This window comes from Notothenia rossii, assembly GCF_949606895.1.
Source record: "Notothenia rossii genome assembly, chromosome: 7".
Classification (NCBI taxonomy): domain Eukaryota; kingdom Metazoa; phylum Chordata; class Actinopteri; order Perciformes; family Nototheniidae; genus Notothenia; species Notothenia rossii.
The window spans coordinates 31,879,839-31,893,568 of record NC_136905.1 but is presented as its reverse complement, the minus strand read 5'-3'; the positions used below and the strand labels follow the sequence as shown (position 1 = coordinate 31,893,568).

At 40.6% G+C, this 13,730-nt stretch overlaps 1 protein-coding gene across 4 annotated transcripts in view; it reads left to right on the top strand.

The window, feature by feature from the left end:
- LOC307013871 (proprotein convertase subtilisin/kexin type 4-like) overlaps positions 1-13,730 on the top strand; it is a 246,017-nt gene that overhangs the window by 214,878 nt on the left and 17,409 nt on the right. The window lies entirely within an intron of this gene.

Sequence of the window (13,730 nt, the reverse complement as noted above, 5' to 3'; positions counted from 1 at the left end):
AAAAAGTTGTGTGTGAAATGCTGGACACATCCCAATCTCAACGCTAAGGGTTAGGGTTCTAACAGCAGTTGTCGTTGCTCCAGTGAACACGGTACTAGACAAAAGTAAGTTAGGCAAGGCAAAGCAAAGCAAAGCAAGGCAAGGCAAGGCAAGGCATAATAGCTAAACACTGCTAAGTTAAGTACCTTTACACTGTTGTCTTATAGACGAAATCAGAATTGTTTGGGTTCATTCAGCAGTTTGAAAAGATTTGGTAACGCAAATACATTTCCAACCTCCTTCTCGAAAAGTACAATTGATCGCCTCTTAAAGTTGTTACTCCAACTTGTAAAGTTGGGGCAAACAAGCTGGGGAACAATGCTCCCTTTCTAACTTTCTACCCTCCTACTTCTGCTGTCCATTCTAACCATAGCCATCTTCCAATCGACCCTCATTTTGATCCAAACTAAACATCTGTAAAGGATTGTGACGGCATTTTGGACGTTTGTAATATGTCTAGGTGACAAAATTAGTCCACAGTCAGACTAAGTGATAACTAACTCATCTAGCTAACAGAATGTACCAAAAACGTATCTTCCTGGTAAACTGCGCTAGTTTCCATACACTTTCCAGGAACCCCCCATTCTCTGGTGATATAGAAATGAACTTCTCAGCTTCACAGTGTCCCCTTCCAGTAGCTGCAATGTATAGAAGTTTAAAAATAGCCCAGCACAGTTCAGTTCATTTTGCCACAGCAGCGTGAATCATCCTCTACTTTCATCTGCGAGTTTCAGCCAAGCATGGCAATCTTCATTTTCCTCCCCGCACTCTTCTTTTCTTTTTTTCTCTCATAGATGTGCTGATGTTTGATATGGAGGAAGGAGCTAAAATGGAAGGGAAATTAAGACTGGAAGGTTAAGTAACCTTGGCCGGGTTTGACAGACACAATACTGCCGACGTCTGATTAGAATCCATACTCAGAGACTGTGGCGCGCTGAGGTCATTTACTGTATATACGTGTGGGTGGTAGCAGTAAAGGTGGGGGGGGGCTCTCTTTGTATGTGTGTGTGTGTATGTGTGCAAATAGGCTTCAATCCTTGTAAACAGTTAGAGGTTTACAGAGAAAAAGCTGTGAAGATGAAAGACACCCACCCCCTGTCCTCTATCACCTACCTCTTCCTGCAAACACAGACACACACTTTTTTGCTCCATCTCTGTGTTTCTCCCACGTCCTCTCACAGATTTACTGTCCCCTCTGTGACCAATTACCTAGGCCCAGTATGTCGCAGAGACGGGGAGGAAACACCGTGGAGCTGAGCCACATAACGACAGTGCTGCTCATTACCGGAGGGCCGAGACGAGTCACTGTGATGCTTGCAGCACGAATTAGCACTCGCGTCTTACGTGCCGCATGCCTTAGCACTTCGCTAATCAGCACATACACACACACACACACACACACACACACACACACACACACACACACACACACACACACACACACACACACACACACACACACACACACACACTGATTGGTTTTATGGTGGTTGTCAACTTTACAACGGATTGGAAAGAATCACTTACACACAAAATCGCAATTGCATGTCAGCTGAAAATAAAACGTAGTGTAATAACACCTGAAGTCAACGCAAAGAGGGACATGGAGAAAGAAAAATGAAACACACCTCAAATTAGAAACTCCTACGTTAAAATCACTCTTTTATTACAGATAGTGAGGATTAAATATCATGGCTCACCCAATCCAGTCCACAGCAAATAATGTTCAAGAAGGACTATTTATGCTACATTTTCTACAACAATATTATGACATATCAGAAAGCTTTTTATCCTTGAGGTCACAAACAAGATGATTAAAACTGCTAAAAACTCAAAAAAAGCAGATTTTCGTGAAAATCAATGTTTCTTCCACCTTGTTCAAAGCAAAGCAAGATGCCGCTGACGTTTGCTCAATTTGTTTCTCTAAATATCTCTAGATTAAGACTTTGAGTAAAGTTTTATATGGATCCTTATAATCTGCAGGGGTCTTTTCCTTCCGAAACAAACAGACCAAGTAAACACAATTGGCAAAAACTGTGAGAAAAGGAGTTTAATGTGAAAATTATGTTCGTGAAGTACTAACATTTGCTCGGCTTGTTTTCTCTAATTTCTGAATTTCTGATGCAAAGGTCCAATGTCTGTAATCGTTCATTCAGTTTAAAAAAAAGTATAGTTCTGAAAAGTGTATTCTGAAAATGTGGCTTAAAACTGGATACACAATATCCAAAGTCAAGTTTATGACAGCTTCTAGCAAACACCCGAACTCTGATGCATGCGCAAAGGCAATCCAAAGAAATTAAATGCAACAAAATAACCTACCGTTACCTGAATTGAAATTATAGATTCATTTTGTTTTTTTGAACATTTGGTATAATGTAAGTACACAACTCACAGTAAGTAACAAACCCTTGGTTGTTGTTAGTCCTTTACAAGTGGAAATGGTGCATATTATACCTTTACATCTTCAAATGATGCGTAGAGTGAAACAGAGGACGATCCAACAGAGACAGAGAACATACTGTACACTAATTGAAAAGGCGGAAGGAGGGATAGAAGAGAGGTGAAGGATAAACTATGAAATAGAAGTCCTGGGAAGAGACTTTAACTGGACTATCTGCTGGATCAGTGTTGAAAAACTCAAGGGCGGCAGCGGGGGGGGTGAGGATGAGGTGTCTGTGGAGAGTCTATATTGATTCGTCATGATGACAATTGTCAAGGAGCGCTGCAGTGCTGCTGCTGCTTCTGCTGCTGCTGCTGCTGGAATAAAAGCGAGACTGAAGAGAAAAGGGAGCGAGTGTTACGGCTCGAGGCTCGGCTGACCTTCCAGCACTGTGAAGGAGACGAGACGCTGGAAACACACTTTCTCTCTCTCTTTCTCCTCTATCTGCTCTCCACTGTGCTTGCTCTACCGCCATCTGTGGTGCTGTTTATCAGAGACAAAGTTGCAGGCAGTATTGCACAGTATAGAATATGCTCAATCCAGCAGTATACAGTATGGGTTCAAACCATTTGTTAGCAATAAAACGTATTATTAACATTTATGATAACCACTAAGGATATATTCATAAGCAGATAAAAGGTAATGGATGTTATTTAAACCCTGTGTCCTTCATCTTCCTTCATCCGATCTCCTCCTCTTGCACACGCCCCCCTCTCATCTTCCATCTTTAAAGCATTTCTGACTTCATGCAGTGCAAAGATGTAAAATTCAATATGAAACAGTAAAATGTGACCGTTAAGCCATTAGTATTTATGGTCATGCTGTGTAATACTTAATACCAAATACTTAATCCAAGCAAAGGGTTTTTAGTTGTATTTGCTCAGAACACAATATGGGCCTTTTGACAGCCACATACCAAATAAACCAACAACTTGACTCACAATGTCAATTAAAAATGATTGTATTGACTTACTGTACTACTCTCGCTAAGAAAAACCTTTTCCATTCCACTGCGTACCAACGGCTGGCAATGCGGCAAAACTAAGTTAAGTTAAAATGACAGCAGCACTGATCAAGGTTTTCTCTAACTGTCCAAGTCCGTTCACATTTTATTTTTCCATTAACCAGTCTTTGAACACTGCCAGAGCCCATACTGTGTTCCCTTAGTGTTTACTTCCTGTCGTTGTTCTGTTGCTGATTTCTCTGACTTTAACCTGTCTTTTAACCTCTTTCCTTCTCTTGCGCTATTTTTCATTTCTTTACCCGGGACAGTCTAGCCATCATGAATCCAACATTTTGTATTCAACTAAGACGGTAATAAACTATATATGTACTGTATATGTATATGACTAATGCTCTTCAAGAAGTTCAGTAACATCATCCCTTTCTTTTATCAGTGTGCCAATTATTTTTATAATCCACATTACAAACTGTAAGCAGTCCAAGCGGAATTATCTTTTGCTATTTATTCACGTAATGTTCATAGACTGTATATAAATGGACGTAGTGTCCGTGACGTCACCCATAGGATTCTGCAGAGTTGCCGAGAAGCCTAAAGTAGGCGGTGTCGGCCACTAACGGCTCGACAGTGACGTCAGAATCTAACTCCCGCCTGCTCCAAATAAGGGCAAAGAGGCGGAGCCGAGGCGGGACCTACTGCTGAAGCACAAGGCGGGGCTCCAAGCTCCCGATTTATTTGAGGCTACCAAGCTAGGCTAACACGCTCACAATTTGCAAGAGAATTAGCTATTGTTTATTATTCTTAATGCTTGTCATTCACACGATAATAAAATAAAATAAGTACCGATACATAGCAAAACAATTGTGGCGATGTTCAGCTTAATAAGCCTTGTTCAACGTAATTTCTTTAGCTAATACTACAGCGGGCTGCAGGCTAACCAAGTCCGCGTTTCGCTGCATTCCTTGATCTCCAGTTATAACGGCACCACCGGGATAATTGGGTCCCCTTTTAACGTTTGCTCCCATTTAGCATTATGGACGTCATAGCCATAGACTATAAAAGTCTTACCCAAGGCTGAATCATAAACTAAACTGTATATATATATATATATATACGTTAATAACGCGTTAACGCTAAAACAAATTAACGCCACTAATTATTTTAACGCGATTAACGCATGTGTATTTTTTTTCCTCGGCCGCCCCGTAGTTTCAGAACGCATCGAGTTTAAAAAACCATCTACAAGCTGATGCTGACAGCCCCGCTCCTGCCGTCCGCTTGCGGCAGACCACACTACCACGCTCACCGGCAGGCACCGACTGGCCATCGGGAGGACCGGGAGGGTGTGTGTATATGTGGCGTGAGCGAGAGAGAGAGAACGAGCACACCTTACGTGTATTGTTGTTGTTAGCATCTGGTGCTAGCTAGCTGCGCTAATGGATATAAGGAGGTGTTTCAATTAAAACAGAGGAGCGACATTTCGCCGACAACTGCGCCGACAACTGCGCCGAGCACTTGACTTTATGCAGGTAGCCAGACAGTGGGGCATTGTACGAACAGTCAGCACACTCAGCACGGATAGTGCGCGCAACATGATTGCAGCGTCCAGGCAGCTCCCGTTTGAGCATATGCCTTGAGTTACACATAGCTCCAACGATCCATCACAGTGTCTCCACCATGGTCTCCACACACACACACACACACACACACACACACACACACACACACACACACACACACACACACACACACACACACACACGCACACGCACGCACACACACACACACACACACACACACACACACACACACACTTTGTATTGTATTATTGTATTGTATGAGAGAGGTTCCAGGTTGAATTGAGGCGGATATTTGTAATGTTCAGAGGTTGTTAAGTTTAATATTCATCAGAATATTTGTCATTGATCAAATGATAATAAACAAACATTTGCATAAAGCATATTTGTCCACTCATATGTTGATAAGAGTATTAAAAACTTGAAAAATATCCCTCTAAGGAACATTTAGAACAGATAAAAAATTGGCGATTAATCGCAATTAACTATTTTAATCGACTGACAGCCCTAGTTATAATAAACATACATACATACTGTATGTGAAATGGATATATCCGCCTACTTTCATTTATTTATATTTTCCCACAATAATATACATAAAGAAATGGCATATTTTGGACATAGTTCGAATGGTGATTAATCATGATTAATTAATTTTTAAGCTGTGATTAATCTGATAAAAAATTGTAATCGTTTGACAGCCCTAATATATATATATATATATATATATATATATATATATATATATATATATATATATATATATATATATATAAATACAGTGGCGGCTGGTGGAAAATATTTTTGGTGGGGCTGTTGATATAGTGAGTAAAAAAAAAATTGGGGGGAGAAATGACCCCTTAAATTGGGACTTCTGGTGATGTAATGGCCCCATAAAATCGTGGTTCTAGGGCCAGGAACAACAAGGCTGAGTCGGGCTGAGTATGCTAAACTACAGAGAGAATCGCTGTCAAGGGAGCTACAACTACAACAAGATGAACATATTTGACCGTGATTTAATTGTAATAAACGTTTCAAAACGATGCCGAAGTAACAACATACTGATACCGGATCGTAAAAACCATGAATTAAGGCTTTGACATGTCTGCAGACAGACGGCAGGCGAAAAACCTTTTAAAATGCGTGTTTTCTAATGGAGATTTGGCTAAGCTAACGTTGTAAATGCTCCGACCGTCCGCACTCACAACAACGGCATATACAGACATAAATAAACCAGCGACTGTATTCGCCATGACACAGACAGTCTGTGGTTTGTACTTGTTTAACTTTTGTCTAGTTTCTGAACAGATATGAAGAGCTGTGAGCTCTGAGTGCTAAGAGCTAACAGCTGTGTTGTTTTTCTGGGGAGCTCATTGAACGTCACGGCTCCGCCTACACTGCGTTATTATAGATACTACCCCAGTTCCTCACGAGTCTAAAAAAAACCTCACGTCAACGCACGTAAGCAACGTGGACGCCAACGTGAGCGCCCTCGTGACCAAAATATTTGACGGTGCTGATTGGCTGAAATTATGTTTCGGCGGCACAGTTTACCATAGAGAGGCGAAGTCCCGCCCATCTACTTCCGACCCATGGGACCCCGGAAGCGGAAAATTATACATTGAAGTCAATGGAGAGAGAAAAGTCATCTTTCGATCCCGTTTGAATTGTGCCATGAATGACACATATGATGTTTGTCAAATTAAAAGAACATTTTGCAAGTCAAAAAAATTAAAATGTGTCGTAAAACTGTGAAGTTACACATTTTTTTGTGTGAAACCCGCTCAGTGAACTACAGGTCTCTGGTCTCGCACAATACGCGTCACCATCACAAAGATGGCCGTCACGTTAGCAAATTTCACCTGTTTCTTTCAGAATGAGGCGAAAAAGTATAAAACGAGGTGAAAATCACTACAAGTCTGGGCATGTTGAGAGCTGTACATACACGAAAGGGGAGTTAGCCAGCATGCTGGACCGGCTTTACAAGGTTTCAGTCAGTAATATTAGTGCAATGTTTAACGTTAATGTCAGCGAGCTAACATTAGCTAACAAGGTACACTAACGTGTTTTGTTTTAGCAACTAGTTTTCTCCTTAAGAACTTCGTGGTCTCTGTGTATGCTGTGGATAACATTAGTGTTCACAAGAACAAGATACACTCCCGTGTTTTGTTTTAGTTGCTCTTCAGATTGAAGCGGCCAGTTTTATATCGACTATATGTGTGATCTCCTTTTTACATCTCGTTGTGTCATTTGAGTTTATTTGCTGTGTGTAGATTCAAGGATTTTGGTTATCTTGTCAATTTGTTTGGTTATCTAGGCACAGCTGTGTGTGACTCCCTCTGGTACACTGGTATGTGTTTTCCTAATGTAGAGAGCATTGATTAATTAATAAACTACACACTGACTCTAGATCCTGACCAAATCCTTTTTTTTGATCAAATGTTTTTCAAAAATGTACTGATATTATATAACAGCTGCACATCACAGACCGGAGTCTCTGCTACTGTGGACCACGGAGGAGGCGATCATCATCCCCATCCCCAAAGACCCTGCATTGCATGGAAATCTCCTCCTCCTGGAAAAATTCTACACCCAGCATAATATGCTGGGTGTAGAATTTTCGAACACAACTCCCTGTGTTGTAATCACAATCGTAATTATGGCTAATACAAATGACAAGGCTAAGTAATGTAATGTAATGCTAACTAACATGCTCGCTACTAGCTAGGTAGCTAACTTTACTATGTTCCATGCAAAACATGTATATTACCTGATATGTTTGGTCCTGGTCCTTTCATCAGACGGGAAGCGATAGAACGAGCAAGTGGTATGATCACTTTTGTGATTACAACCTGGTACAAAGCACACAGGCATCTTGTAAAAGTGAATTTATTGGAGCAATCTTCTTCTTTGCTTTAATTGCGAGATCTTCTTCTTCTTTGCTTTGCGAGTCGCAACCAGTCTTGGAGCATTATCGCCTATGACATCACTTACGCGGCCCAAAATGTATTTGGGATTTGTAGTCTTTCTAGTTGCGTATTTTTCATAGTCTTATATTTCAACAGTTTTACGAGAAACTGTGACTTTTTTTACATCGAAAGGATTGTTTAAGATTGACAAACATCATATGTGTCATTCGTGGCACAATTCAAATGGGATCAAAAGATAACTTTTCTCTCTCCATTGACTTCAATGTATAATTTTCCGCTTCCGGGGTCCCATGGAGGCTCCTGGAAGGGGAGGGACTTCGCCTCTCTATTGAGACTTTTGCAACGTGCTGGTTGCTGCTGTTTGGCTCGGGGGCAGCGCCCCGTAATGATAAACTAATGCCAAGGGCAAGGCCAGGCAGGAAACATGTGACTTATCAGTAACTTTAGACATCGTAACACAATTTTAAACAAGATTGTATTGTAGATTATACATTTTACTGATACCAATTGTATGATATTTACCTTGTTAATTAAAAATTAAAAATATAAAATATATATATTTTTGAAATATATATATATATATATATATTTTTTTTTTTTTATTTATTTTTTTTATTTTGTATGTGGGAAGAGGTGGGGTGGCGCCCCTATGGGCCGGCCGCCACTGTATATATATATAAAGGGTTATGTCCTTAGCTGGCTAATAAGCTATATAACAAGCTAAGCTAACAAGCACACAAACACCTGCTAACAGGGTTAACATGTATAATATTATCATTTTACTCACCGAAAAAAGCTGAGAGTAGACTTCTTGGAAGTTATGTTAGTACACTCAACCGCACAGTACGACATTTTAATTGCCTGGTATTTGTAACAACATTCTCTAAAAGGCACAATCACCACGAACACGGCTAAAGGGTCAAGTACAGTAACTATAACTAGCTAACGTTGTAGCCTTGCAGAGTGGACAAGTTGCTGTTAGCTGACAGTGAGGCACGTACCTGTCCATCAAAGTGACCACGCCCTAATTTATGCAAACACTTTAATACCTAATATAAATAAAATGGTTGCGTTAATTTATTAAACAATTCACTCACCAATCCATAATCATGAAGGTGGAATCTAACTATATCCCGAATAATTTGTATTGCATCCAGTGGTAGAAACATGTTTATTTCTGCTGTAAAGTTGGGCATTTTAACATGGGGGTCTATGGAAATTGCTCCTGTCTGCAGTCATCGCCTATCGGCCAATAGATGAACTGCAGTTTGTGGCACTTCCTTATTGGCGTCCCGGCTCTGCCCCAGAGTTTGCCGCTTGGTAATGTTGCACCAAAAACCAAATTCCAACATTTCTCCATGATATTGGTATGGAGAAATAACCTTAGAAACAAATAATATATATATTATTAGGAAGAAATTATATTTTATCCTTTGGAGTAACCAGTCAGCATTTCTGCATTATTGATACAAACACAGAAAACACACAGAAATATAAAAACACGCATACAACGCACTCACTCATACCCTACTTGGGTCTATGCCACCATGCCCACGAGTGTGTGTGTGTGTGTGTGTGTGTGTGTGTGTGTGTGTGTGTGTGTGTGTGTGTGTGTGTGTGTGTGTGTGTGTGTGTGTGTGTGTGTGTGTGTGTGTGTGTGTGTGTGTGTGTGTGTGTGTGTGTGTGAGTGTGAGTGCACAGGGTGGCAGCGGTCTTTGAGCAGAGATATCTCTGATTCCCAGAGGACTTTGAGGCTTAAGCTGACTGTGACTAGTGCTGCTGTAGGAATATAATGGCACTATTTAGCCCGCAGCGCTGTGGCTACACTCACAAACACACACACACACACACACACACACACACACACACACACACACACACACACATACATACACACACACACACACACACACACACACACACACACACACAGCCACTCTTCCAGGCCTTGACTGACAGATCATATGTTTACCATCATCCCTGACGCCTTGTGTGAAGTCACTCACAAAAACCAAACACACAGTGACAAACTGATAATGGAATAACCAGCAGATAATGAATTAACTATTGTGGTCTAATTATTGTATGCAGCCAATAGATACAAACTTTGATATTTGCCACTTTACAGGGTATGATTATGATAATGTATCCAATACTACTCTGCTTTTCCATGGAAAGATGTTCACTTAAAATGATCTTAATATAATAAGACATCAGGATCGGACTTGTGTTTTATATTTAGTTTATCTAAATATGTGTAAACTGATTGTTTACAAGTGTTTTAACTAATTGAATTAGCAATGTTTGAATATCAACTATTAAAGTTAAATGTAAACTGGCATAGTCTTCTTTCATTTCTGATAACATGTTATCTAAGTTAAATGTATGAATTAGTATTTTGAGGATTGAGAATGTATATCAAGTTGTGTTATTACTCGGTAGGATTTAGGTTAGCTACAGCCATACATACTGTACATGTAGATTTTCAACAATGCGTATGTATATTTTCAGTTATTTCTCTAACTTATTATTTGATGATCATTGTAATTCATATTTGTAATATCAATATATTTATATTGTTTGTGTTTTTTCCTAGTTTCTCCTTTTCTCCGTCATTTAACTCACAAAAACAGAGGCCCCAGTCTCCAGTGCTTGTAAGGTGTTACGTGCATGCAGGACAGTTGCATAAATATTAGTATCATTTTTTTAAAGATTTTTTCAGGCAGTGGGCATGACACACGGCCTCCACACAGCGACCAAACCCTAGTAAATGGGCGGGTGGTTGGAGCATACTAACTTATGACCTACTAATTGCAAAACTATTATTATTACTTTACTTTTATACAAAGTAGATTGTGGGAGTTGTTACCCAGCTTTGCCGACAATTAGAAGTCCAAGCTGAAAAGGACACAACTAGAAATCAGGAAAGTATAAATGAAACGCAGATAGTCAGCCCTAAACATTCTATTACTTTAAAGGGGTAATAGTTATTCCTTTAAAAAGTTTAATATAGTTCGATGCATTCCCTATAACAAGGAGAAGTAGCACTCACAACAAGTAGTAAATAAGTGTAAAAATATCTAAGTATATACAGTAACTACACAAACTCACGCACAGCAGACACCCGGTAGTTGCTACAGTGAAACTCACACACATTTTGTGTACCTTTACGCACAAACATACACACACACTCTCACTCACTCTGGCCCAAGGTGGATTTCTAGAGGTGCATATATTTACATATATCTGCATGTTTAATGAGTTTTGGGAGATCAAGCGATCCGAGCAGCCCTTTGTGGGTATTTCTTTTCTTTTTTTCTTATGTGTGTGTAAATGTGTGTGTGTATGTGTGGAGGGGGGGTCTCCATGTAAATATCACCCACTGTGTGTTGGCACCCGTCACAGATGGTCGGGGGTGAAGGCGCCCTGTAGGCACAGGATACCTATTTCTGTTTGTCTGTGTGTGAGACTGGGAGGCAGAGAGAGTGTGACTCTTGTGTGTGCACGCTCCCATGTGTGTGTTTGTACTACGTGCACTTTTTGGTGTGTTTTTGCTTATGAGTTTCTCTGTGTGTGTTGCAGAATGTTCGTTGTTTTCTCATTTGTGTGTGTGCGCACTGTGATACTGTATCCATACGATTTACCTCTGATGTGTATGCATGTGTCTTCAATACCTTACATTAGAGTGCTTGTGTGTACTATTTAGACATACGTTCTGCAACCCTGTGTGTGTGTTCCCTTGTTTGGGATTAAGCATGGAGCTTTGTGTGTGTGTGTGTGTGTGTGTGTGTGTGTGTGTGTGTGTGTGTGTGTGTGTGTGTGTGTGTGTGTGTGTGTGTGTGTGTGTGTGTGTGTGTGTGTGTGTGTGTGTGTGTGTGTGTGTGTGTGTGTGTGTGTGTGTGTGTGTGTGTGTGTGTGTGTGTGTGTGTGTGTGTGTGTGTGTGTGTGTGCCTCAGCATGTGTGTGTCTCCCAGCATGCAGCGGGGCCATGATGGCCCTGTTTTGGATGATTGATGTGTTGGAGGGATCAGCGAGGAGCCCAGGTTGGGCCTGAGCCTCAGTCTGACACACGGCTGCTTCCCTGCTGCTTTACATATGTAGACACAGCAAGACGCCCCCCCCCCCCCCCCCCCCATCCCCATCCCTCTCTGCATCCCGCTCTAACACAGCCAACACAGGTTCCTTTTTTTAAGGCTTTTATTTTGAAGCTTCTGTTCATTGCCTGAAAGTAACCATGCGCTAAAACAACAATGTTAATACCATATTCTGAGGAGCTAAGGGTAAAGTAATATTACTATATTATTTAAACTCCATTATTCTTAAAGCCAGGTGAGTTTGGTCGGGTAAGGATTGTGTTTTAATGTAATGTAATGCCAACATTATACACACGTTTTATCCTGAGTTTCACTTGAGATTTTTATGAATTATATGTTTCCACCCTAAGAAAAATGACAATAATGTGAACATAAAGTTTGCAGCTGCGTGCAGAGATTTCAATTTACACATAGGGTATCAGCTGATTTTTAAAAGGGGATCGATATTCTCTGCATTCTTCTTTCTAAACTCCTTTCTCTTCTCAGACTCATCCTCCATCGCTGGGTCTCACTTTCCTCTCCCTGACACTCACCGGTTCTGATATCCTGCCATCTCTCCCCCGTCACTAATCCCCCCTAACTCTCCTTTTTCTCTCTCTGGCTTTGAAATCCTTCCCCTCTCCCCTCTGTTCCTCTGCCTCTGCTAATCCTTTCATTTTCTTTGTCTCTCTTTTGTCTTAAAGTCAGTTTAATTTCTCCTTCCCTCATGCCCTGGAGTGCTCACCCTTTTTATTCCTCTATGGTTAAACATCATGCCACTAGTATACCATAAAAAGGACTTATGGCTGACTTCATCACCAAATATGACAATGTAATATTTTATTTCCTCACATATAATTAGAATGTACAAAAAGTAATACCATCCAAAAATTGTATTTATTCATTTCATGGTCAGGCGAGTATGTTAAAAATTACCTTCAGCTTAATTAAAAACAATCAGGCAACTCAAAATATTTTCCTCATGAGGTTTCCAAGTGACAGCGGGGTCGCAGCGCCATGGCGAGCGATGTCGACCCAGTAGAAAGGCATGCTGGGAGGCTGGCAGGCATGCGAGGCGTATCGATCCACCTGTAGCATCCAGCTGTTTGTTTACCAACAACAAATCAATGCAGCGCTCAGCTGGGGGCCGCCATGCCTGGCCTCTGGTCTGCTGGTAGCACTCACACACACTCATATATAGAATACACACACACACACGAACGTTTGGCAACTGCTCTGGTAGATGTTCTAAGTTTCTATGACATTAGTTTTTGACTTGCTTTGGACTATAGGACGTTTTTCTTTTTTTTCCGGGTATGACATTACAAATTCAAGTTTACACAGAGTTAGTAATTAATTCAGAGGGGGGAAATATTCCTTTACGTTATCAGCTTCAAAGGCAGATATGATAGAAATGTATTCGGACAACTATGGCTCCATTACATTTTGATGTTATATTCATTTGTTCCAATTGTTTTAATCCGTGTGCCCTGCCTAATACATCTTTAGGCATTCAGAGGATATTTTTCAAAGTCTCGAGTCAGAAAGCAAAGTTAAAGTGAGGTCACAACTCGGTGGTTAAAAGTCAAGGTCACTGTTACCTTAATAATTCCATAACCATAATTCTAATGTCCATATGATAATGACAACAACTTCACGTCCAATAAGATGAACTGTAAACCTGGAGGCATACAACCACAGGGCGGTAAT